The sequence below is a fragment of the Hypanus sabinus genome, chromosome 9 (assembly GCF_030144855.1).
Source record: "Hypanus sabinus isolate sHypSab1 chromosome 9, sHypSab1.hap1, whole genome shotgun sequence".
Taxonomy (NCBI): Eukaryota; Metazoa; Chordata; class Chondrichthyes; order Myliobatiformes; family Dasyatidae; genus Hypanus; species Hypanus sabinus.
This window is the reverse complement of record NC_082714.1, coordinates 108,104,407-108,132,358: the sequence shown is the minus strand read 5'-3', so window position 1 is coordinate 108,132,358 and position 27,952 is coordinate 108,104,407. Positions and strand designations below refer to the sequence as shown.

Below are 27,952 nucleotides of genomic sequence, written 5' to 3'. Positions count from 1 at the left end.
TTTGTTTTTTGGGGGTCGATGTTCCTGTTCCGATTTGTGTGGGTGGGGGGAGGTTGATGGTCGGGATGCCATTCTTTTATGTGCGGTGGGGGGGGTTGGTTTGATGTTTCTCTCTGAACAACTTTCAAGTTCTTTCTTTGTTTCGTGGCTATCTGGAGAAGACAAATTTCAGAGTTGTATATGGTTAATTGCTTTGATAATAAATCTTTGAAGAGTTGTTCCAAATAAGTGTCTGCCCCAGTTAACCAGAGTCCACTGTACTTATAAGGCTCACAAGATTTCAGCTGTTCTAGAAGATTAAAATTTGAAAGATTCCGTACTTTGCTATTTAGTTGCCAGATGAGTCAGCTACGTGGTGATGCATCCAAAGACACAGTTGTAATATGAGCAAGGGGAGTTAATGTAGACAAACACAAAGGTCAGCATGGACATGATGTGCTGAAGGGTTTGTTTCTGTGCTCCACATCCCAATGACTGGTGAGATTCAGCTAACAAATAGCTGTTCAGAAAATCAGCAGTTTTATATTCTCGTTTTCCCACAGAAATTTTCATGGATTAGTTTGTCTTACTTCTTTTCTAGTTCATTTATTCTGTTTAAAAGGGAAAGCCTAGAATATTCCCCTAGAAAGGAAAAGGTGTAATCTTATAATAAGCTTCATTTCCCTCTATTTTAATGTTGTTACCCCAAACTTTCTTCATTTGTCATTCTTATCTTTACTACATGATCATTGTAAATCTTTAAAAATAATCATCAAATTCTTGGAGCAAACACGAGGAAATCTGCAGATGCTGGAAATTCAAACATGTCCTGATGAAGGGTCTCGGCCCGAAACGTCGACAGTGCTTCTCCTTATAGATGCTGCCTGGTCTGCTGTGTTCCACCAGCATTTTGTGTGTGTTGATCAAATTCTTGGATTTTTTTTTCCAAAAATAGATTCTTAAATGTGAGAAAGAGAAATTAATTAATTAATTTTATATATAACCATATAACAATTACAGCACAGAAACAGGCCATCTCGACCCTTTTAGTCCGTGCCGAATGCTTACTCTCACTTAGTCCCACCGGTCTCAGCCCATAACCCTCCATTCCTTTCCTGTCCATATACCTATCCAATTTTGCTTTAAATGACAATATCGAAGCTGCCTCTACCACTTCTACTGGAAGCTCGTTCCACACACCTACCACTCTCTGAGTAAAGAAATTCCTCCTCATGTTACCTTTAAACTTTTGCCCCCAAGTCTCAACTCATGTCCTCTTGTTTGAATCTCCCCTACTCTCAATGGAAAAAGCCTATCTACGTCAACTCTATCTATCCCCCTCATCATTTTAAATACCTCTATCAAGTCCCCCCTCAACCTTCTACATTTTCTAGAGGAATTAATCATGATGGTCCCATGGAGTGATGGAATCCTACCACCAGGAGTCAGATCTGAACATGATTTTGTCTCCAATAATAATACATATATTGTAAAGTTTATATATTTCATTCTAACCTGGACCATTCCTAGACACTGTTAATGAGGATTATGTTCTTAATACTACATTATATCTTAGGCTTGAAGTGTCTTAATGATAGCTAGTCTTTTACAGAATTTACCCAAAATCCAATCATAAATCAAATTGAAAGTACCCCAAAAGAGCAGTGCTGGGAGCTCCTTTGTTTCTGGTATAGATACATAATTGGGTAAAAGTGATTTGGATGAAATGTGAGTTGTCTAATTAATAACTGCAAACAACATGAAAATCGGTGGAATTGTGGAAGATTGTCAATGACATAGGAGAATATAGATCACTTGGAAATCTGAATAGAGAAATGGCCAATGGAATTTATCTGGACAAGTGTGATGTGTCACATTTGGAAGGACAAATGCAAAAGGAAAATAAACAGTAAGATTAAGTTGTTCATTGTACCTCAGTATATGTGCTAATAATAAACCGGTTTCCCAAATTACCTTCAGTCAGGGCAATAGGTTAAAAGTTGACAGGTTGTGTGGCAGCTGCAAAAAACTTGAGCTGGCCACGTTTGGAATATTGTGTGCTGTTCTACTTGGCACAGATCTGGAGGCTTTGGAGAGGATGCAGAAAAGGTTTACCAAGATGTTGCCTGGATTAGAATGCATTAGTTACACAGAGAGCTGGGACAAATATAGACTGTATTCACCAGAGCACCAGAGGCTGATGGGCAAACTGACAGAAATATAGAAATTATGAGAGGCACAGGTAGGGAGGTTAAGATGCTGATAATCTTGAACTTACTACATTTCACATCAGTCAAAGTGATCATTGTCTTATATCCCAACTTTCTGCTCTTTGCAGTATTAAGAAGGCCAATGATGCTTTCTACTCAAGCAGAAGGTTATGAGCATTACTTTGATAAACCTGTGTAGAAAAAGAGATGTGCATCACCCATGAGATTTTTTGGCTACAATCCAAATGCTCAGACCAGAAGACTTCTAGCCCTGACCTCACCCTGGTAATAATGGAGAAGAAACCATTTTGTTTCTTCTGACAATCAGCTTTTACTTGGATTTTCTGAAGTGAGAATGGCTGAGCATTTGGCCTAAGAGAATTGAACCCGTTAACTATTAGGCTCAATCTGATGGTCCAATATACTTGCAGGTAAATGAAGGAAGTATCTATTAATGACAACCTTACCTTCTTTGCAAGACTGTCACACAGTTGCGCCTACTTTAAGGGTAAACAGGCTCTCTCCTTTCCAAGAAACCCACTGAAACTGAGCAAATAAAAGGATCCTATATCTGAAAAGTATTCTTTTTCATTTCCTGTTTTTTTTTACATGCTTGTGATTTGAACTGGAAAATCTGCCGGAATGTGAAGCCCACTTAACTTTGTACCACTCATACTGCCACACCAGCATGATCACAGACTGAACATCGGAACGGCTTCTCATGAGTGTGTTTGTGATATCTATGCCACACTGCCTCTCCACTTATAACAAAAGCCACAGAACAGTCCGGACACTTGTATGGGTTGGTGCCTAAAAATAAGATGGCAGTAAGATTAGCGATTTGCTTTTAGGAAAGATTTTTTTAAAGATTAGGTTTATTTGGCACATGAACATCAAAACATTGAAACATACAGCAAAATGTGTCATTTGCATCAATGACCAACACAGTCAGAAGATGTACAAGGTCAATAAACTGAAGGAACAGAGATGCAGATTAGCTGCCAACCTTCGTTTCTGCATACTTTTAAAAAAAAAATTGTGCAAACTAATTACAAAATCACAAATGGTCGAAGTACCTTTGTCATAATTTCAGAACACCGACTCAGTGAAGTACTTCTGAGGTAAAGCACTGCTTCATGTATGAACCCAGACAGTAGATTGCACACAGCAATGATTCACAGACAGCAATGAAATAATGAAGACAGTTGAGGGAAAAATAATGGACAAATCCCAAGGAAAACTAACCATATATTCAAAACATCTTATTCATCCACTTACTGGACAAATAATACTTTAGCTTATGTCCCATCCAATAAGGCAGCAATCACACAACATCGCTCTGAAATTCTGACCTAAGTGTTATCTGTATTCAAGTTTTCAGAATGCTACAATCTTATGATTAAGCAATTACTCTCTGAGCCACAAGCCAGCTGTGTGTAGCAACACACAATAGGAGAGTAAATTTACCCTTCTCACCATTCACATCAGAAACTGCTTAAAGGAAGCATGTGCCAGCCGTGCACATGCAGACATTTCCCAGACTCCACCCAGCTAACAGGAATGCCACTCATTTCCAACCCATCACCGGCAGCCTATTTAAACCCTGCTCTCATCCATAATCTTTGTCACTCATCGCATCAGCCAGCCTCAACCAGTTGCCCCTAGCCTTCAGTTATCCTGATGTATGTCAAATTTAGCATCTGTTCTCTCTTAATTTGTAGTTTATTATTAAAGTTATTGCTCACTGCTAATTACCTTCATTGGGACTCAACAACCCTCTCTGTAAGTGCATCTTGAAGTTCTTAATGGAACGATCCCAGTCAGTCCGAGTTATCAGCACCATCTCAAGCTTCATCATACTGAGCACTAGTGTCCTCCATGTCTGAGAGCTCAGTCTGCTGCTGACTCATAAGTGCACTGCCAGGCTGAGCTCAAACCACATCATCAAGTTCACTGATACTACAGTGATCAACCTCATCAGCAACAGAGAGGAGACAGAGAGGCTTGTCAATTGGTGTGAGAACAACAACCTGAGCCTCAATGTGGACAAGACAAAAGAGATGATTGTGAATTTCACATAAGCACCGGTTGACCACTCTCCATTGTATATCAATGGCTCCAACGTGGAGCAAGTAAAGAGCACAAAGTTCCCTGGTGTGCATGTAATGGATGGTCTAACCTGGACCCACAATACCTCCTCACTAGTCAAGAAGGCACAGGACACCTTCTGAGGAGAATGAGGTGTGCAAGACTCCCTGCCCCATTCTAATAACTTGCTACAGGAGCACCATCGAGCGTGTCCTGTCTGGTTACATTACTGCATAGTACAGAAGTTGCAAGGTTTCAGACCTCAAGACCCTAGAGAGGACAGTAAAAGTTACCAAGGACCATTGGGGTCTCCCTCCCTCCTATTTGTGACATTTTCTAGGCGTGTTGCAAACGAATGGCCCAAAGCATTGTTTAGGATCCAAAATGCTCAATCCATGGTTTCCTTGACCCACTACTATCTGGAAGGAGGTACAGGAGCATCAGGACTAGGACTGCCAGAGCGGATAATAGTTTCTTCCCTCAGGCTCTGAGACTATTGAATACTCTGCCACTACTGAGGTCTCATCACTAGGACAGCGAGCTGCTTAATGTACTTTATCCTGATTACTGTTTACCTGTGCTGTGCTTTACTACACACATTTTGAATTATGTTTTATTAACTTATTTATGGTATAATATTTTTAGCTTATGTGCTGAATGTGACATATGTTGTGTGGGAGCACCGCGGTCCAGAGGAACATTGTTTCATTTAGTTGTATAAATGGACAGTCAGATGACAATAAACTTGAACTTGATCATCTCCTCTGCTCTGCTTTTGATCAAGCCTCCTCTACATTTCCTGACAGCATCGTTAGAAAAGCAAAGTGGCCCAGAATTTTCAATTCTCAGGCTGTTCCACATAGGGAAAAAGCTTGATGTGAAAGTGGCTTGGAGACAGCGTGCAGTACCCAAACCTGTCAGGAGTGGGCAGACTGGCCTTCTGTTTGTGGCTTCTCCAACAAGGCAATAATCAAGCAACTGCATTGTAATTCCAAGCAACTGGTGAATCAATTGTTCAGTTGTACTGCTTATGGGTACAGAAGGTAACCAGTACATTTACCTGTATGAGCATTGATATGATTTTACAGGAGAGTGATGGTTTGATAAGCATTTTCACTTCAATAACATTAATGTGGTCGCTCATTTGCATAGCTTCCCAAATGATGGCTTAAACTAGGGCTTTGAGGAGAAGGTGTGAGAAGACAGTTTACACTGAAATGTCTTCCCAATGTCTGTATAATAAAAATCCCTGGAAGACAGAACCACGTCGATTATACATGGGTTTCAAATAACTTCACTAGTACAGAGGGATAAACAAATTGAGCTGAGGGAACTGATTCTCAGTAAAGAAGTTGTGCTACACGAGAACTGATTTCTAAATTGTCATAAGGCAATTAGAAGATACAATTCTTCAGCTTGTCAAAATGTCTTGTAGGAAACTTAGTTCAACGTTAGGGCAATCGAGAGTAAATATGCAGAGCTATTGATTAGCTTGGCTAACTCAGTTTAATAGTGGCAACTGTTGGAACCATATACAGTACTGTGCAAAAGTCTTGGCAACTCATACATATAGCTAGGGTGCCTAAGACTTTTGCACAGTACTGTACTGATACTATATATTGCACCGTACTCCTGCTGCAAAGAAAAACACATTTCACGTCATATGTGAGTGGTGATAAACCTGATTCTGATATGAGTCTCTATAGTGAACTGGGTGTGGGAAGGAGGTTGGGAGAGGGAAATCATGGTTGTGGAAAGGGAGAGGGGAGGGAGCAGGAAGTTCCAGAAAGGCATTCTGTAATGATCAATAAACCAATTGTTTGGAATCAGCTGACCTTGCCTAGTTGTGTCTGCACCCCCAACCCTGGCACTCCTCTGCCTGCTGTCCCACACCTCTCCCATTCCCAACATCCTTTTCTCTCACCAATTATTTTACATACTCGCTCTTCGCTCCATGTTGACACATACAGTACTGTGCAAAAGTCTTGGGCTCTCTGGACACACAGTAAACGTAAAATAACACACCAAAGAAGATGACTGAAAATGCTGATGAGGTAATCAAGTAGAAGGGCTAGCCCTTTCTGTGAGCATAACAGAGCTGACCATGTCTGGTCTTGCTGAACAAATGGCACCTTTTATCTTGTTGCCACTCTTTCTATGGCTGTTTTAAGAATTCAACAGCATGGAAACAGGTCCTTTGGCCCAACTTGGCCATGCACAAGCAAATCTTATTTGCCTGTGTTTGGTCTGTATCTCTCTCCGCTGTTCCTCTCCATGTACCCGTCCAATGCTGTTAAAACATAGTAATTATACCCACCTCTACCAGTTCCTCTGGCAGCTCATTACATATATCCACAAATGTACTCCTCATGTTCCCTTTTAAATCTTTCCCTTCTCACTAAAATGATACCTTCCAGATTAAGTTGTTACCATTCCCCTTATCTTGGTTTTATACTTCTACATGGTCACCTAAAGCATTCAATGCTTCAGAGAAATAATTCTCCAGCCCATCCAGTTTCTGTTTATAGGTCAAGCCCTCCAGTCTCAGTAATTTTTTTCCAGCTTAATAACTTCCTTTTGTAGCTTGACAACAGAACTGCAGACAATATCCCAAGTATGGTCTTACCAACACCATGTGCAGCTGCAACATTATGCACTGACTCTGTACTTAATGCCCTGATCAAGGGAGACAAGCATGCTAAATGCCTTTTTCACCACTTGGGTCCCAGTTAAATGACACCTGTCATTCCTTTGTCTACTTTCCCAGTTAATCTACGTCATGTAGAATCTTCAATAACTCTCTTCAACCCCACACCACCAACTTGGTGTCATCTTTACACTTACTAATCATGTCATAAATTTTCATCCAAATCATTAATATATATTACAAACAACAGTAAACCCAGCACTGATCCCTGTAGCACACCCCTCCCTCCTCACAGGCCTTCAATCTGAAAAACAACAGTTTATAATACCACCCTCTATATCATTCCACCAAGTTAATTTTGTATCCAATTGGCTAATTCATTGTGGATCCCATATAGTCTGACCTTCCACATCAGCGTACCATGTCATGAGTGTTGTTATTCCTCTACGTGCCTCGCGGTGCATTGGGCAGCAACCTTACCGTTTCTTTAACATTTGTCTTTTTTTTAACGAGGCTGAGTTGCTAGCTCGATGGTCAACCTTGCACAAATAGAAAGCGTGCAAGGAGACAGTTGAATTCAAACCTGGGACCACTTGCCTCGAAGTCTGGTGTGGATGCCACTACACCGCCAGGCAGCATGTCACGAGTGGAGACTGACATAAAGAGAGAATACATTTATCAGTTCCAACTAAAACTTGCATAACATGGATTCTGATGTATACACACAGCATTGAATTTTTAGCAATGGTTTATGATGGGTGATAATGATTAATTGAAATAGAATAGGGTAGTAACTGTGTCACTGTATAAATAATACAGGCGCGACTGCATTATTTCCAAATGCACATAAAAATTGTAATTACAAAGCTAGAATCAAATACAAAAATACCTGACAATTGCAATGTAATCAAGCATCAATGTAATATATCTAAGTTGCCCCATCTCTATTGCTTCTCCATTCTTCCGAACTGCTATCATTCTGATTCTCTACAGAAACTGAGGACTTACTAAGGGATTTAAAAATTCCACCTAATATATTTAATTTCTGCTAGCTTAGATGTGCATTAATATTCCATTCACTTCACTTTGGCTTAACCTATTTAAGATGTTTTCAATGTCCAAGAATTTCCGACTACCAAATCTTTCTGCTGTTCCCATTAATATTACTGATGAAACAATGCCCAATTCTAGCCGTGATTTTGCGAAATGCAGGCAAATTTCTGAGTCCCTTAAGGTATCATACTGATTAAATAAGTGCATCTTTTATAGTAAAACTGGTTAATTTGTTTTCTATCCCTTATGGCAGCATATGAAGATTAAAAAAAGGAATTCACCGGTACCTAACTCCTGCCTTAACCAAGGCATGAGTGCTAAAGTACAGTTGTGCTTCTGGGGAAATTTTTCTTTGGATGAACAAATGGCAATGGGTTTTGGGAGGCCAAGACCTCACACCCTTGGAACACGGTCATTCATTTAAATTTATCTGTGGCTATTTGCTTGACTGGAGGAAATTATCGTGTGCCTGCCAAAATCACAGACTATTTTGCTGTCATTCGGATAGAACTACAAGGAGCACAAGTCAGGAAAATAAGTTCACATCAACTGGTATGGTACTCCTCTGTATTACACAGAATTATTAAAGATGTACCACACAGAAGCCCTGGGCTGGTTCCCTGGTGATCAAGCTTGGCTCTCTATCATTCTCCGGCTGCATTCATTCAGTCAAGGTTTGTGCTGTGAAAATTCACATTCCACTTAACAAATCCTGTCTTCACTCTTCTCGGTTGAAATTGGCCAAACGTTGTCCATTAGCAATAATGTTCACGTACAAAGCTTGGTGATTCTTTAATGAGTCATAGCCAGAGGGTAAAACTCAGGTCAAGCATTTTTTTTTTGCGTTTGCATATGTTTATAGGTGTGTTTCCAACATGCTGCAGTGATAGTAAATAATGGTAATCCTATGCAATCAGTTAGTCACTTCCACACAGGAGGAGTTCACATACTATACAGGCAGCATTATGAATAAAGTGCAGATGAATATCCTGCAGGATTGGCATACGGGTGTACTCTGCACTGTCTCTCAATATCAAACACAACATGGTGACAGGGGTGGTTGATATTCGATGAATTGGTGCTACAGACCAGGTGAGATCCCCAACAAGAAAGAATTGACAGTTTGATTTTTTTTTAGCATTTATCTATGAACAATATCCAGAGACTTATCAACCTTTACTGCCTATGCAGGATGCTAACAGCTGAGCTGAGGTCTAGCCAGGATTGTCAGGCAATACCTTCAAGCTACACCCAGAAGTGGATACTTTGCAATAGTTTGTGGGCAACTTGGCTGGGGGAGTGCAGAGACACGGGGGAGTGCAGAGAGACACGGGGGAGTGCAGAGAGACACGGGGGAGTGCAGAGACACGGGGGGTGCAGAGACACGGGGGATGCAGAGACACGGGGGATGCAGAGACACGGGGAGGTGCAGAGACACGGGGGGGTGCAGAGACACGGGGGGGTGCAGAGACACGGAGGGGAGTGCAGAGAGACACGGGGGAGTGCAGAGAGACACGGGGGAGTGCAGAGACACGTGGGAGTGCAGAGACAAAGGGGAGTTCAGAGACACGGGGGGGAGTGCAGAGACACGGGGGGGTGCAGAGACACGGGGGGGAGTGCAGAGACACGGGGGGGAGTGCAGAGACACGGGGGGGAGTGCAGAGACACGGGGGGGTGCAGAGACACGGGGGGGAGTGCAGAGACACGGGGGGGAGTGCAGAGACACGGGGGGGAGTGCAGAGACACGGGGGGGTGCAGAGACACGGGGGGGGAGTGCAGAGACACGGGGGGGGAGTGCAGAGACACGGGGGGGAGTGCAGAGACACGGGGGGGGAGTGCAGAGACACGGGGGGGTGCAGAGACACGGGGGGTGCAGAGACACGGGGGATTGCAGAGACACGGGGGGGGAGTGCAGAGACACGGGGGAGTGCAGAGACACGGGGGGGTGCAGAGACACGGGGGGGTGCAGAGACACGGGGGGTGCAGAGACACGGGGGAGTGCAGACACGGGGGAGTGCAGACACGGGGGAGTGCAGAGAGACACGGGGGAGTGCAGAGAGACATGGGGGAGTGCAGAGAGACATGGGGGAGTGCAGAGACACGGGGGAGTACAGAGACATGGGGGGGTGCAGAGACACGGGGGAGTGCAGAGACACGGGGGGGGAGTGCAGAGACATGGGGGAGTGCAGAGAGACATGGGGGAGTGCAGAGACACGGAGGGGGAATGCAGATTCATGGGGGAGTGCAGAGAGACACGGGGGGGAGTGCAGAGACACGGGGGGGTGCAGAGACACGGGGGGTGCAGAGACATGGGGGAGTGCAGAGACACGGGGGAGTGCAGAGACACGGGGGAGTGCAGAGACACGGGGGAGTACAGAGACACGGGGGAGTGCAGAGACACGGGGGAGTGCAGAGACACGGGGGAGTGCAGAGACACGGGGGAGTACAGAGACACGGGGGAGTGCAGAGACACGGGGGGTGCAGAGACACGGGGGAGTACAGAGACACGGGGGAGTGCAGAGACACGGGGGAGTGCAGAGACACGGGGGAGTGCAGAGACACGGGGGAGTGCACAGAGACACGGGGGAGTGCAGAGACACGGGGGAGTGCAGAGACACGGGGGAGTGCAGAGACACGGGGGAGTGCACAGAGACACGGGGGAGTGCAGAGACACGGGGGAGTGCAGAGACACGGGGGTGCAGAGACACGGGGGAGTGCAGAGACACGGGGGAGTGCACAGAGACACGGGGGAGTGCACAGAGACACAGGGGAGTGCAGAGACACGGGGGAGTGCAGAGACACGGGGGAGTGCAGAGACACGGGGGTGCAGAGACACGGGGGAGTGCAGAGACACGGGGGAGTGCACAGAGACACGGGGGAGTGCACAGAGACACAGGGGAGTGCAGAGACATGGGGGAGTGCAGAGACACGGGGGAGTGCACAGAGACAGGGGAGTGCAGAGACATGGGGGAGTGCAGAGACATGGGGGAGTGCAGAGACACGGGGGAGTGCAGAGACACGGGGGAGTGCACAGAGACACGGGGGAGTGCACAGAGACACAGGGGAGTGCAGAGACATGGGGGAGTGCAGAGACACGGGGGAGTGCACAGAGACACAGGGGAGTGCAGAGACATGGGGGAGTGCAGAGAGACACAGACACAGCAGAGAAGTCAGTCAAACTCTCAGGCTGAGAAAAGAAGATTTTCGTAGTCCGAATAAATAAAATAATAAATAAACAAACAAACAGGAAAATGAAGCAAATATCTGCAGTACCTACATCTATTTCCCTAATAAAGTTCCCTGACACATTTTATTTCTCTAAACCGGGGGACTTTGAGAGATAGCTCAGACTCACAGAGATTTAGGGTTGCAAGCAATCTCACTCAGGCTTCAGAAGAGCATCAAGTAAACACACTGAAACGCATGTGGGACAAAGCAGATAACATCATGGGTGGATTAGGACTGACAGATGCTCACTAAAAGGAGTACAAAACAGTGCGGGACAAATTCAAATTATATTTCATGGGAAAGCAAAATGTAATACATGAGAAGAAAATAGTTGCCATCAGAAAGACTATAGAAAGTGGGAACAGTAGAACTCATCTCAAACAAATCAGACAAGAGCAGGTAAAATGTCCAACTGCAGGAGATGTGGCAAGTCTCCATTCCACATTAAAGAGCTGCGTCCAGCAAAAGAAATTAACTGCCACCAATGTGATAGAGTTGGCCATTTTAAAAGTCAGTGCTACTCAAAATCAGTGCCTCAGGAGGTCAAAGAAGACCATGATTCAGATGAAGAGAGATCTTTCCTTATGGCTCTATATTCAAATAGACAAGGCCTGTGTACTGCCGTTCAGTTGCAAAATGAGGCAGTGACTTTCAAAATGGACGATGGGGCAGAAGTCACAGCCATCCCTGAATGTCTGTTCACAAAACTGAGGAAGAAACAGGCATTACACTAAGAAAGTGCTCATGGGGCCAGGGAAACATTAACTCAGTGTGAAAAGAATGTCCAAAGACATTTTCAATCTCCCATTGCTGCAGAAGGAAGTTCCCACCTGCTTCAAAAGGACAACAATTATACCAGTGCCCAAGAAGAGCAGGGTGATCTGCCTTAGTATCTATCATCCACTAACACTCACATCTATGGTGATGAAGTGTTTTCAGAGCTTGGTTATGGCTAGAATTAAATCCTGTCTCAGCAAGGGCCTGGGCCCACTGCAATTTGTCTATTTCCACAAAAGGTGTATGGCATACGCAATCTCATTGGCTTTTCACGCGGCCTTGGATCACCTGGACAAGACAAATACCCACATCAAGGTGCTGTTTATTGACCACATTTCAGCACTTAACACAAACATTCCTATGGTTATGATTGAACATCTCCAGAACCTGGTCCTCTCTACCTCCCTCTGCAACCAGATCTTCCAGCTCCCTAACCTGAACACCACAATCTGTGCAGATTGGGACCAACACCTCCACCTCTCTGACAATCGGTCCTGGCGCACCTCAGGGACATGTGCTCAGTCTACTGCTCTACTCTGTCTGACTGTGTGGCTAGGCACTGCCCAAATGCCATCTATAAATCTGCTGATGATACAACCATTGTTGGCAGAATTTCAAATGATGACGAGAGGGCGAACAGAAGTGAGATATATCAGCTAGTTGAGTGGTGTTGTAGCGACAACCTTGCACCAAAGCAGTTCAAAGAGGATATCTATGTTGCTCGGAATCTCTTCTTGCCACGTCGAGAAGCTGAAGCTCATGGCAAGGTTGGATTCGCTAAACGATGTTCAGTGGCTAGAGAAGGACCCAGAGGTGTTCACAGGAGGTGAGTGTGGTGAATTGGTGGTTTGGTTTCACCAAGCATGCTGCTAGTGATTTAGCAGAATGCCTTGCTTGTTTGATGGTAAGAAAGGCCCTCCCATCAGATCTTCCATGTGTGATCGGAAATAATGTTGGCAATTTCTTTGTAGGCTTATGTAAGGAGCATAAGTTATGTACTATGGGTAAAGTGAACTGAATCACTCCTGGTAAACCCCTTCTAAAGCTTCCCAATCCTTTCTATGTTAGATCAACCAGTATTGCACATAATACTGCAAGTGCGATCTGACATAGCTGCAACATTTCTTCCTCACTCTGAAACCCATTTCCCTGGCCAATAAATGCTAGAGACATTCTTTATCAACCTATCTACTTATGTAGCCACTTTCAGGGAACTGTGAACTTGCAGCACAAGATCTTTGTGCATGTAAATGCTTTGAAAGGTCCTGTCATTAACAGTATACTTTCCCTTTACCTTTGATCTCCCAAACTGCAACACCACTCAATTGTCTGATTTAACCTCCATATGTTACTTCTCTGCCCATAACTGTAACTGATTTATATTTTTCTGTATGTTTAAACTACTTTGTATATTGTCCAGAATTCCAACAATGTTTGTGTGCTATCTGTAATCATACTAACCTACCCATCTGTATTTTCATCCAGGACATTTACATATATCACAGACAGCAGGGGACCCTGCAGAACATCACTGGTCACGGACTACCGGCCAGAATACATCCTTCAACCACTAGCCTCTGTCTTTTATGGGCAGGCCAATTCTGAATCCAAATTACCGTTAATCCATTCTATTTTTTCCTGTACACGTGTATGTACTTGTGTTTTGTAGTCAAACTCATGCAAACACACCAATTTTATTGCACGACTTATCCTCCAGGTGCTCCAGTTTCCTGCCACAACCCAGAGACATAGCGGTGGGTAGGTTAATTGGTCATTGTAAATTGTCCTGTGATTAGGCTCGGGTCAAATCAGTGGGTTGCTGGGTGGTATGACTCGGTGGGGTGGAAGGGCCTGGTCTACACAGTAGCTCTATATAAAATAAAACTAAAGAATAGGAATTACAAGGTAAGAACAGTGCAAAAAAGCTAATTTGTAGGTATCACTTGATATGTTCACAAAAAATGTATGAAAAAGCATTTTGTAACCTAAATTATAAGCATGGCCCCTTTTAAAGGGATATGAGCCATATGGTGGAGCCAGCTTAGATGGGAATTTTGGTCAGCATGGGCCAGTTGGACTGAAGAACATACTTCCATTCTGTAAGGCTCTATAACTAATGTTTGCACTAACAAAAAGTTAACTGATGAAATTAAAATTATTATGTTACCCTAATTATAATTATGTTAAAATATTTATTGAAATGCCACTCACACATCTTAAAATGAGTGCATCTACAAGTGGGTTTTATAACAAAATGCATATCAGTATATCTTTTTGCCAGGATTCTTATTTCAAATCCTTTGATGAAAATATTTATGTTTCAGAATCAGCTGAGGACAAATAAAACTTAACTATGATGGGATTATGGTCAGAAGTTAACCAGGTCAAATTGTCCAAGCTATCACAGGTTGAGTAGACATTTGGGTAAAGCATCTGTGTTCTTCAAACACCAGTGAAAGTGTAAGGCAGTAGAAGTGATTATGTTATGTCAGTCACAATATATTTGTCACAGAATATGTAAGCAAGATTGATTAATGCTTTTCAATGGTATTATTCCTACAATGCATTTTAGATCATCAGGCCAGGAACCACTTTGGTGTGTTACATTGATAACTACCATTTAAAAGCTTTATTTTGAACATTCTAATAACAAAGAAGCCTTTTAAAATTGTGTTGGGCTATGTTCATAACCTGCAAAAGAACAAAACAGGTATACATGGAAGTACTGAGATCACATTCAACCTTTCACCCAGTTCTTGTTACCAAAAACAAGCTGTTTGTGAAATTATTCATTTTGACCTTATTCTGCGTATCTGCATCATAAACCTGTTTCTCATTACTTCGCTATTCTGTTTTGCTAAAATGTAATCATTAACTATCCTCATTATTCCTGTCTTATTTGGATTAAACTGGAAATTACCAGCTTTGGTCACAACAATTTGTTCATTTTTGCAGTAGAAACTGGTTTCTGCATTTTTTAAACAAAATTATCTTTCTTCTTCACACAAATTGTACCTTGTTTAATTTATTTTAACATTTGTTGGCTTAATTAGCATGCAGAAAGCTATATATATTGATCATTTTCAGTTTTCTATCTCTCATTTTCTTGAACAATGAATTAAACATTTGGAGGATTACTTGACACACTGGAGTGACTTGAGTGGCATGCAAAAATTTCGGCACTCCAATCAAAATTTCTGTTTCTGTGAATAGTTAAGTGAATAGAAGATGAACTGATCTCCAAAAGTCATAAAGTTAAAGATGAAACATTCTTTTCAACATTTTAAGCAAGATTAGTATATTATTTTTGTTTTGTACAATTTTAGAGTGAAAAATAGGAAAGGAGCACCATGCAAAAGTTTGAGCACCCAAGAGATTTGAGCTCTCAGATAACTTTTACCAAGGTCTCAGACCTTAATTTGTTTGTTAGGGCTATGGCTTGTTCACAGTCATTGTTAGGAAAGGCCAGGTGATGCAAATTTCAAAGCTTTATAAATCTCTGACTCCTCAAACCTTGTCCCAACAATCAGCAGCCTTGGGCTCCTCTGAAAATTAAAATATATGATGCCCACAAAGCAGGAGAAGGCTGTAAGAAGATAGCAGAGTGTCTTCAGGTAGTCGTTTCCTCAGTTCGTAATGTAATTAAGAAATGGTAGTTAACAGGAATGGTGGAGGTCAAGTTGAGGTTTGGAAGACCAAGAAAACTTTCCGAGACAATTGTTTGTAGGATTGCTAGAAAGGCAAATCAAAACCCCCGTTTGATTGCAAAAGACCTTCAGGAAGATTTAGCAGACTCTGGGGTGGTGGTGTACTGTTCTACTGTGCAGTGACACCTGCACAAATATGACCTTCATGGAAAAATCATCAGAAGAAACCTTTCCTGCGTCCTCACCACAAAATTCAGCATCAGAAATTTGCAAAGGAACATCTAAACAAGCTTGACGCATTTTGGAAACAAGTCCTATGGACTGATGAAGTTAAAATAGAACTTTTTGGCCTATGTTTGGAGAAAAAAGGGTGTAAAATTTCATGAAAAGAACACCTCTCCAATTGTTAAGCACAGTGGTGGATCGATCATGCTTTGGATTTGTGTTGCAGCCAGTGGCACAGGAAACATTTCACTGGTAGAGGGAAGAATGTATTCAATCAAATACCAGCAAATTCTGGAAGCAAACATCACACCGTCTGTAAAAAAGCTGAAGATGAAAAGAGGATGGCTTCTACAACAAGATGGTGATCCTAAACACACCTCAAAATCCACATTGTACTACCTCAAGAGGCGCAAGCTGAAGGTTTTACCATGGCCCTCAAAGTCCCCCGACCGAAACAACATCAAAAATCTGTGGATGGACCTCAAGACAGCAGTGCATACAAGACGGCTCAAGAATCTCACAGAACTAGAAGCCTTTTGCAAGGAAGAATGGGCGAAAATCCCCCAAACAAGAATTGAAAGACTCTTAGCTGGCTACAAAAAAGCATTTACAAGCTGTGATACTTGACAAAGGGGGTGTTACTAGGTACTGACCATGCAGGGTGCCCAAACTTTTGCTTCAAACCCTTTTCCTTCTTTGTTATTTTGAAACTGTAAAAGATGGAAATAAAAAAGTAATCTTGCTTAAAATATTAAAGAAATGTGTCATCTTTAACTTTACGGCTTTTGGAAATCAGATCATCTTTTACTCGCTCAGCTATTCACAGTATCAGAAATTTTGACCGGGGTGCCCAAACTTTTGCATGCCACTGTATATCATGAACAGTTTAATTTGGAAGGCTTCATTTGTGCAAGTCTATGTTTTATTTTGTAAAGGAGGGCCATATACCAGCTCATTTGCTAAGCAATGCCAGCCTTCTAGTCTTTACTTAAATGGAGTTGAAGGTGCCATCAGTTGACTAATGTCACACCACAGATAAGATCATTTTCTTGGTGAGCAGGTGGTTCATTAATCCCAGAATCAATCGACTAGGGTTTTACTGTTACTTAAACAAGATAACTTTTTGAGAAAGTTCATTCTCCAGTAGATATTCATTCCGTTGATATATCAGTTGATCATTAGTATACGGTCACACAGTGAAATGAAACTTCAGTTAGCATTCGTAATGGTATCATGATCAGTCTGAATGAAGATCTAAATCTGAATATCAGGATAGTTCATGAATAGGTCTCCAGTGCAGAATGAAAGAATACATTCGTGACCTAATCTGAGATCTGCTGCCATGCATCTGCAACTGTTGATTCAGTCAGTGTAGTCCTGACTGAATTTTAATGATAATCCTTGGGACACTAGACATTAACAAGATACTACCCATTGTACACAGACAAAAAAAAAGGAAATCCCTGTGGTAATAGAGAGCATCCAGAAATGGGCATGAAAAATCTGAGAAAAGGAATTGTATTGGTAGTTACAATGGTACCGCATACAGCTCCAGCAAAAAAAATATCCAGACCTCTGCTGCTGTCTATGTGTAGTTTGCCCAATTTCCCTACGAACATGTGGGGACCGTGATTTCCTTCTATATCCCAAATATGTTGGTTCATTAGCTATCATAAATTTATGTGGGTAATAGGAGAATTGGGGCAGGTGGGGAGAAAGCTATTGGCCACATGAGAGAGAATAGTTCACAAGGAAAGAGCTGGAGAAATAGGGTTGATGGGGGTTCTCTGAACCAGTATACACTTAATGGGCTGAAATATGAAATATAGAAGTAATGAAGCAAAATTGAGTGTGTCTTCTGTCTGTTATCCAGAACAAACTTTCAAATGAAGTCCACTTGATTTTAAGCTAGTGATAAAGAAAATATGGATGAAAGAAAAATAGAAGGTTATGGGATAGTGTGGGTTTAGTATTTTTTTTAAGGATTATATGGGTCGTCACAACATGGAGGGCTGAAGGGCCTGTACTGTGCTGTAGTGTTCTATGGTTCTATAACTTTAACCATCCAAATGCGAGTAATTAGTCTAAGTAACAAGCATAGCATTAACAAATCAGTGGATATACTAATCAACTGATTGTTGGAACAACAGATAACACACTATGTGTCTGACATTTGCAACCTGGAAACTTCAGAAAGATAGAAAATAAAGTGCCATGTAGGAGGGAAGGATTAAATTGATCTTAAGAGTAGGTTAAAAGGTGCCACAACATTGTGGGTCAAAGAGCCTGTACTATGCTTTAATGTTTCACCCTTTAATATTTCTGCAGAAGAGCCTTAAATGCAAAAATTGGAAATTTAAAATATTATAAAATGTGAAGTGATGAAATTAATACCTGTTGGTGTGTTTGCCAAGCTTGGCATTTAGCTTGCATCATCAGTCAAGATGATATCCTCAGTGTGCAGTTGATGGTGTTTTCTCTAGGAGTGTTCATGTTTATACAGCCCCTCCCCTCCATTTGCTTGCCTCGGTCCTCAATGGCTACCTCTTCAGCTGTCCTTTGAATTCTATTGTGTCGTGATTCTTTGGCTCTTAGGGGTTCATAGACAATGTCTATTTCAACATATTTGTTTTACTGAGTTAACAGAAGAGAACCACACTTCTAAAAAGTCTCATGCCTGCCTCGTGTTTGCCTGCGCCAGAACCTCCCTGGTGTCCAAGTTAAAGTTCATTCCCAGAGAGGAACACCAACAACTGCACACTGAGGATGTGTCCTCAAATGGTGATGGAACATCTGCAAAATCATTGCCAAGCCTGTCGAACACTGCAACATCAAACACCTCAACGCAAGCTACCAATATTTGTCACCATCTGAAACCACATCAAGCTTTCTAAGATGTTTGCATGTACCATTAAGGTTACCATTGCAGAGAATATTCTTGTAATATATCAAGGTTTGTTTTTAAATGATGGAAGCTCTGCTTGCTGAAGGTGATGCTTTGGCAGCGTGATCTCATCAATTGAAAGACTCCTCATTCAGCTGTTGGCCACACATCTCATGAGAGTCAGAAGCTGAACTGCTGGCATGGAAGTGCAGTGGTCAGCATAACCCTATGACAGCAGTGGGTTCATTTCCTACCGCTGTTGGTAGGGAGTTTGTACATTATCCCCGTCAGCACATGGGTTTCCAGCGGGTGCTCTGCTTTCCTCCTGCATTCCAAAGATGTACAGTTTAGCGAGTTGACTGGTCACATGGATGCAATAGGGTAGCATAGGATCATGTGCTGGAAGGGCCTGTTACTGGACTGTATCTCCAAATAAAAATGAACACCTTTAGAACTTCTTCAGAATCTTGCCTGAAGAAGTGTCCAGCTGGAGCAGGGCTGTTGGTTCTTCTCGTTGGGCTGCTTCGTGTTTCGTCCTCCATTTACAGTCAGCGTTTGAAGCTTACTTTTTTCTGCAAGCATGTCTGACCCTTTGCACTCTGGTGCAAACTTTCAGACTTAGCAAGATATCAGAAGTTTCCCTTTAATATTGGCAATCATCCATTTAGCAATGAGGCTCCTTCAGTGTTTGTATAGTGCTCTCTAATCAGATCTGCAAGGGAAACCTTAACATATAAGATAGCCAGCCTTAAATTCTGTGCAAGTTTGAATAGCAGGACATGGCAATTGTCAAATAAAGGCAAGATGGCAGCTGCTGGCAAGACAGAAGCATGAAGACATTTTGCTGTTAGTTGTAGACTGGCCAGCCATTCAGGGTAGAAGGAAATTTTGTAATGATTAAAAAGAAAATAATCTGCAGATGCTGAGAATCTGAAATAAAAGCTAAAAAAGCACTAAGCAAATAAGGCAGCACCTCTGGAGGAAAAATCAAAGTTAACGCTTATGGTCAATGGCCTCCAGTTGGAATGAGGACATTTATAAAGCAGACATACTTAAGTTGCAGGGAAGCAAGGGTGACGGTGACAGCAAAGTGACAGAGATTGAGAGGAGATGGGTGACAGAGATCGCCATTGGCTGTGGGATTTCCAGTTTTTTGCTCCTGGATTCCCAACCAGTTTGGATGGCAACTCATTTCTTTCTCTTCCCACAAATACTCTGCTCTCTCAGTATTCTTTCTTTTGGACCTCTGTCAGTGGCTGCATTCTCCGTTTTACAGTTCCAGCAGATTTTGTTTTGCTTCTGTCCTCCTTACATTTAGATCTCCAGAAAGACCAACTATCACGAACAAAACCTCATCCCCTCTCAGTCATTCAGTCCTTTTTTTCTGCTGGAGGATTGTGGCTCCTGGGTCATGACCTTCCAGCCAACAAAGTGGAAACATTCCATTCAGCCTCCATTTGGCAGGTACCCTCGGTGGACACGTTATTAGGTACCTATACCAAGTAAGGTGGCCACTGAGCAGGAGTTCCTGGTCTTCTGCTGCTGTAGCCCTTCAACTTCAAGGTTCAACGTGTTGTACATTCATAGATGCTATTCTGCACACCACTGTTGTAATGTGTGGTTATTGGAGTTACTGTTGCCTTCCTGTCAGCTTGAACCAGTCTAGCCATTCTCCTCTGACCTCTCTCATTATGAAGGAATTTTGGCCACAGAACTGCCGCTCACTGGGTACATTTTGTTTTTGCACCAATCTCTAAAGACTGGTGTGCACAAAAATCCCAGGAGATCAGCAGTTTCTGAGATATTCAAACCACCCTGCCTAGCACCAACAATCATTCCACGGTCAAAGTTACTCAGTTCACATTTCTTACTCATTCTGAAGTCTGGTCTGAACAACAACTGACTTTCTTGACCATGTAGGCATGCTTTTATGCACTGAGTTGCTGCCACATGATTGGCTGATTAGATTTTGCATTAACGTGTACAGGCATACCTAATAAAGTGGCCACTGAGTGTAAAACACCCCCTAAATCCAGGGCTACTGCCTTCCACACTGACTTTTAAACTCACCATTCACAAACTTTAATCCAAGATCAGGTCACGGTTTCAACTGTTCTGTTGAGATAACCCCCCCAAGGCCCCTTTATTGGAACCATTGACTCACTGTTCACCAGTTTCAGACTTTGTCTCCCAAACATTTGTTGCTTTCCAAAGAAAACAATGTATTGACTAAATGTCATTTACTGTGTAAACTGCCACCTCACACTCACAATTCAGAAGCTAAAGCAAACAAAATACATCTACAAAATGTTGTTCCCTCTGTCAATAGACACACACTACCTCTTAAAATAAATAGATTTGGTTTTGAAATAAGAAAAGATTTCTGCCACCAATATAAACATTAATTCAGTAAATAACTGAACCTGTGTCCAAAAAATGGTACATTATAGGACCATGGACATTCAATTCTGAGCAGGGATAGGCATCAGTAGGGAATTCTTTTTCCAGGATCCAGATCCTTACATTGGAATGGCCTGGAGAGACTCTCAATTCTGAAATGACGAGAACCACCCCCCCCACCCCCAACAAGAAATAGGCTTGTGCGGGCCTCCAGTTAAACAGGACTCCGCGTTTGTACTTTGCCATGAATCAAGATATCTGGTTTGAATAAATCTACGTATTTTGCTTTCTGCTACTGTTTGCAGAGATAGAGCTTATCAGTGTGTCTGGAGGGCAGCAAATAGTTAGAATTTTTAACTCAATACGACTTGGAAGCTCAGTTGCTGACCACATTCAAGACAGTTTGATAGATCTCTGGATAATAAGGGAATGGTTTTGAGGCAGAAGACTAGCCACAATGATTTTGAATAATGAAAAACACAAAAGACCAAATGGCCTACTTTCTCCTTTTGCTTATTTGCTTGTGCTTGTCTTCAGATTTTATATTTTTTCACTAATATTCAGCCACTTCTATTTAACATACTGGACTAGAATTTCATCACAGAAAAAAAGTTGGGGACGATGCTACTATATTACTGATAATATTCCAGAAAACAGTGCTGTTCTCTGAAACCTACAGAATTGCTTTACTATAGCTTTCTTCAAGACTTTCATCTTCAACATCAACCTTTCGTGTAGGTTGCAATCTGCTCTAGAGCCCATCTACATGCAGGCAATGAGAAGTCTTCCAATATCCAAAACTGCAGTCAAGATTCCAGATCTGTAGTCTATAATGGTCCCGTCACTTCCATCTCAGACAATAATACTACCACTAATCCACCAATCATTTGGATTAGTGGCAAGGGTATTGCTTGGTACTACAGGGAACACTGTACATCCTTTCCTCACAATTACCCATCGCTTTAGGTATCATTCAAGGAAGATCAGAAGGTGAAAAGGCCGGGCAGACTTGCTCAAGGACCTGGTCAGAGGGAGACCAGGGCATTTGCGGAGAGACCTCGTCTGCTAGGTCCGTGCATGAGGCAGTACTCTCAGAGACCAATCTATCTGGATCCTCAAGTATCTACTGCGACAACTAAAATTGTTCACCTTGCTCTCGAGCCATCCTCCTCCAGCAGAGCCACTCTGTTCGAGTGAAGGTTACTCACCCAAACCTCATCGCAGGCCTGAAACCGACAGACAATTCCAGCATCATATTAGCAGTAGAATCTTAATAGCACCATTCCATTTGTCTACACTTCTACTGCAGCATGCAAACATCTGTTGGCGGCAAGCTTGAGGCCTGTTGCCATGGAGCTTGAGGCCTGTGTTGCTTTGGAGCTTGAGGCCTGTTGCCATGGAGCTTGAGGCCTGTGTTGCTTTGGAGCTTGAGGCCTGCGCCATCAGCTGAAAAGGACCAGTAATTACGCAAATGAGAAAATCCACAGCTGCTGGAAATCCAAAGCAACACACACAAAATTTTGGAGGAACTCAGCAGGTCAGGCAGCACCTATGGAATAGAATAGACAGTCAATGAGTAAGGACATACCTGCCAATTAGTGTTTAATTGTGGTTATAATTAACTCATTTATTTGCATTTCAGGCTTCTTGAGTCTTGATCAATGCTGAGCTTCCCAAGCTTCAAAGTCAGTGTTAGGTTTCAATTTGAGAGTTTTAGTTAGTGGCCCTGTTGGTCTAGCACATTTTTCCTTTGCTCTGCACAGTTTTAAAAATTCAATGAACTGTTCATTGCTTCAGTGTCTCTTGCCCTGCCCTTTAGCTATAACCACACATCCTTTTCAGGAAGACTTGACCACTAAAATGGACCCAGCCGAGAGAGAGCAGCTGACCATGACCCTGAAATTCATGGGTCAGGTAGGAGAGAAGTTAAAGTCAGCAGAGGCTGAGCTAGCACAGGTAGCTCCCACAGTGCTAAAGCTACTCGCTGATTGACAAGCCCAGCACAAACCGAAGTTCACAGATGAGAAGCCAAAGTCAGTAGAGACTGGGTCGGCCAAAGTGTCTCACACAGTGAAATAACTACTCTCAGAGCATCAAGCCCAGTCCAAACAGGAAGGAAAGGGTGTCAGCCCTCACAGGAACACTTCAGCAATTCACCACAGACTGTTGGAATCAGGTGGCAGATATCACTGCTCTCATTGTGGTGGTTCAGCAGCTTACTACCAACAGCCAGGATCAGGTGGGTGCCTTTACCACTCTCACTGCCTGAATACACCAGCCTTCAGCAAGGTCAGTCCCACACACAGAATCTCCCACCTCTTCCTCTTTAACAGTCTCATCAGCCTCAGACACTGATGCCCTGTCTCCCATGACAACATCCGGGCCAGAACCGAGTATTCCTCCTCCAGCAGGTACTCCAGTGACCCCGACAGCTTCAGGGTTTTAATTACCCACTGTTAGCTAACTTTCCGAGCCCAGTCTAGTCGGTTTGGTGATGATGCATGTAAACTGGCTTACATGGTGAGATGGACCACCTCACAGCCTGTTCGATGCTTTACGAGACCAGGGTTCTCCTGCGGCCCAACCTCCCAACCTTTCTAGCAATTTGTCTCTGAGTTCAAGTGAGTGTATGATCTTCCAGGAGGGTGCCCACTGACTCCTGGACCTGCACCAAAGGAAAGGAACGATGAGGGACTACGCAGTAAAAGTTCTGCCTGCCAGCGGTTGAGATGTGGTGGAATGAGAGATCCCTTATCACTGAATTCTGGCGTGGGCTGAGCACAGGAGTCCAGCATGAGATTGCAGTGCGTGATGAACAGGACAACCTGGGTGACCTGATAAAGCTGGCCATTCGAGCTGGCAACCAGACAACTGAGCGGCACAGAGAAAGAAGGCCCCGAGCTTCCTACTCCTTAGATCATCGCCTGTCTTCACCGTCTGTGGAGGAGTCTATGCAGGGGAGGTGCATGCAGCTGTCTCAGGAGGAACAGGGTTGGTGCAGCAGAACAGGTTCCTGCCTCTACTATGGCGATCCAGGACATTTGCAGGCATCACCTCCGAAGCGGCTGGTAAAAGAGGATACCCACCAGCAGGAAAGGAAGTTCTGATGGGCTAGTTCTCCCTCCAAGACCTTCCCCTAATTGTGTAACACTCCCAGCTTTCTTGTCGTGGGAGCTTCAGGCATTTATTGTTGGGGGCAGTTGGGAACCTTAGGGATATCTCTCTGGTACAAAGATGGAGAGACCCGACTCAGAGAGAATATCGACGTCAAGGCTCTGGATAGTTGACCTCTCAGCAATGGCAAGATTCACCTTTCCACAGAACCCCTCCATCTTTCCATGCTGGAAAGCAACCACAACGAATAGCTTTCTGTCTGTCTTGTTGATCCACCTGAACTTCTGCTGGTGCTTGACTTTCCCTGGCTGTCTCAATCCACAGATCAATTGGTTCCTAAAGGAGCTCCAAGAGTAGAGACCAGCATGCCTGTCTGCCAGTCTGGGTCTAGATCAAGCCCTTGTCAGCATATCCCTTTCTGTACCAACTGCTAATGTGGACCTTTCTGGCATTCCAGCTGAATATACAGACCTCCTGGGGTCCTCAGGGTGCCTCCTCTTAACTCCATACCAGCCATATGAATGTGCCATTGACCTCTTACTTCATACCAGAGCTCCTCGGGGCCAACTCTTTTCCCTCTCTCATCCTGAAACGATAGCCATAGAAGAATACATCAAGGAAGTACAGGCATTCAGATTTATCCATCCGTCAACCTCGCTAGGAGGAGCGGGTTCTTCTTGTGAGCAAGAAAAATGGCAAGCTCTGTCCCTGCATTGATTATTGGCCCGCCAACAACATCATGGGAAAGAACCGCTACCCTCGTTTGAACATCTCCAAGGATGTATTTTCTATTTTCCAAATCAGATTGATGCAATGCTCACAGCCTGGCTTGTATCCAAGGAAGGGACATGCGTTTAACACCTCCACTGGCCGCTATGAGTACCTTGTAATGCCATTTGGTCTGGCCAATGCCCCTGTTGCTTTTCAGGTTCTGGTCAACAACATGCTCTGGGCCATGTTGTATCAGCCTGTTCTTGTGTTCTTGAATGACATTCTCATCTATTCCAGCTCTCACTGGGAACATGTCCAGCATATCCAGAGGGTCCTCGAGAACAACCTTTCTGCCAAGCCAGAAAAATGGGATTTCCACAAAGACGAGGTGTCATTCTTGGGGTATATTCTCCCCCTTCCAATATCAAATGGACCCAGGCAGTTACAGAGTGGCCCAAACCATCTACAGTCAAGCAGGTGAGGTGCTTCATAGATAAAAAATTTTTATTGCCATTTTATCAGAAACTTTAGTTCCATCGCAGCCCTGATAAATGCACTAACCAAGAAGACCGCTGCAGAATTCCTATGGACAGGAGAAAAGATCAAGCATTCTCAGAACAGAAGCAACTCTTCAGCACTGCCTCTGTGCTGCAACATTCAGAACCATCCTGACTATTCAGTGTCGGGGTTGATGCATCAGGTGTTGGCATTGGAGCTGTACTCTCCCAGTGCTCTTCTGTAGATAGTAAGCTGCACCCCCGTGCTTTTCTTTCACCTTGTTTGACTCCTACAGAGTGTGACTATGAGAAACTCTGGGTGTCAAGGAAGCACTTGAGGTGTGGTGACATTGGTTGGAGGAGGCAGAGTGCCCTTTTCTGGTACGGAGAGATCACAAGAACCTCTCCTACGTTTGGGACACTAAGCGACTGAACTCCCATCAAGCCCATTTGGCTTCTTCACCCAGTTTAATTTCACCGTCACCTAATGCCTTGGCAGTAAGAATACCATAGCTGATGTTGTGTCCTGCAGATGTCACTGAGGAAAATGCCACTCCAGAGCCCATCCTTCCTCGCTCGTGCATAGCTGCTCCGGTGATTTAGGGAATAGAAACAGTGGTGGAGGCTACCCAACAGTCGGATCTAGGTCCAGGAGAGGGATCGCACCCCAACAGGCTGTACATCCCTTCCACGGTGTGCCCTGGTGTGGAGTCACTCTTCCCATCTGGTTGGGCAGCTGAGGATTCAATGGATCCTGGGATTTATAGAGAAATGATTTTGGTGGTTGCCTATGTCCCAGGATGTAAAGGACATAATCACTGCCTGTCCCATTGAGCCCAGGACAAGACACCTTACTGGTCTGTTCTGCTTACTGCCTGAGCCTCTCTGCAGATTTGATCTTTGGCTTGCCTCTGTCAGATACAAACACAAACATGTCGACTGGTTCTCCAAAGTAGCCACGAGTTCCCATTCCCGAAACTGCCGCGTTCATGGTATGTGTTCAGGATGCTGGACGTTGAGTCAGACCGAGAACCACAGCTCACATCCAGGCTTGCTATTTTCTTTTTGGAACACCAGGATCCCACCCCCAATCTGATGGCCAGGCTGAGAATGTGAATCAGGAGCTGGAGACAACAGTCTTCTGCCTCGTCTCTTCCAAACCCAAGACTCAGAGCTGACAATTGGTTAGAGCAGAGATTGCCCACAATAACTTCCAGTCACCCTCCACTGGCATTCAGGGATTCCAGCCCCCACTTTTCCCTGATCAGGAGACTGATGTCGGAGTTCCAGTTCGTCCAATACTGCAAGGGCACGGGCAGATGGGCCAGTGCATGGTTGTTATTAAAGTTCAGTCAACTGTTCAATCTGCTTCAGGGTCTCTCCCTCTGCACGAGCCATCATCTCACACCCTGTCAGCAAGACTCAATCACCAAAGTGGACCCAGTGCAGAGAGCATGGCCCTGGCATTTGTCGGTCGGGTAGAGAGAAGCTGAAGTCAGAGGAGACTGGGTAAACAATTAATCATAGAGTGACAAGCTCAGTCATAGAACAGATGTCTGCATTCACAGTGACAGTTCAGCAACTCATCGGATAGTCAGATTTGGGTGGCAGCCATTACAGCTCTCACTGCCGTGTTCAACAACCTTCTCCCAGAATTCGCACTTCCCACATCCTCTGTAGAAGTCTCAGCCAAGAATGCCCCAGTTCCCTGGGCAGTTTCCAGACCTGAACCGGGTATTCCTCCACCCAGCAGATACCCTGGTCACCTTGACGACTGCAGGAACTTCATTACCCAATGTGACCTGACTTTCCAACCCAGCCAGGTTGGTTCAGTGGTGATGAGTGCAAACCGGACGACATAGTGGATCTCTTAGATGGACCCCCACTGATTAACCCAGCGTCCCACATTACTCAGATCAAGCCAGTGACTTCCTGACTTCCTCCACATCACCTCCCCCCCCCCCCAACACCATGTCCTTGCTCCTGTCACCCTCCTCCCCCTTCCCTACTTGATGGATAGGTCCCTTGTCTATTCATTGCAGCACCTCCTCCTGGCTTTTGACCAGGAGCAGGGCATCGTCCAGTACCTTGTGGACTGAGAAGGGTATGGTCCTGAGGAATGTTATTGGGTTCCAACTCACGACACCCTGGACAAGTCTCTCATCCGGGACTTCCTCTGGGCACAAGTCTCTGGCACCTCAGGAGCTGTGCCTAGGGAGGGGGACCTGTCATAGCCATGGAGTCTTGGTGCCCACGGAGGCAAGCAACTGAAAGGGATCAGTAACCACATTCGTGAATATGAGTGTTTCAGCCAATGAGGGTTTCTTTGTGGTCATATTTAACTCCCTTCCTTTTTTTCAGTCTTGTTAAATCTTGACTGAAGCACAGCAACCAAAATGCCCCCTGCTTACCTTAGGCCTCATTCCGGGAAAGAAGACTACAGTACAGTTTAAATTAATACTATAAATGAGAGGCATTATGTTACTACCTCC

General features: G+C 43.8%; 1 long non-coding RNA gene across 3 annotated transcripts; it reads right to left on the bottom strand.

The window, feature by feature from the left end:
• Window positions 1-27,915, bottom strand: LOC132399710 (uncharacterized). Of its 3 annotated transcripts, none has more exons than XR_009514044.1 (4): window positions 27,872-27,915; window positions 22,347-22,687; window positions 2,258-7,577; window positions 1-937 (listed from the first exon to the last, which is right to left on the bottom strand). It is a non-coding gene; the product is annotated as an uncharacterized LOC132399710 (long non-coding RNA). The 3 variants fall into 3 exon arrangements; XR_009514045.1 differs by having other exon boundaries at window positions 1-2,999; window positions 7,345-7,577; XR_009514043.1 differs by having other exon boundaries at window positions 1-7,577.
• Between the last annotated feature and the right edge of the window lie 37 nt (window positions 27,916-27,952).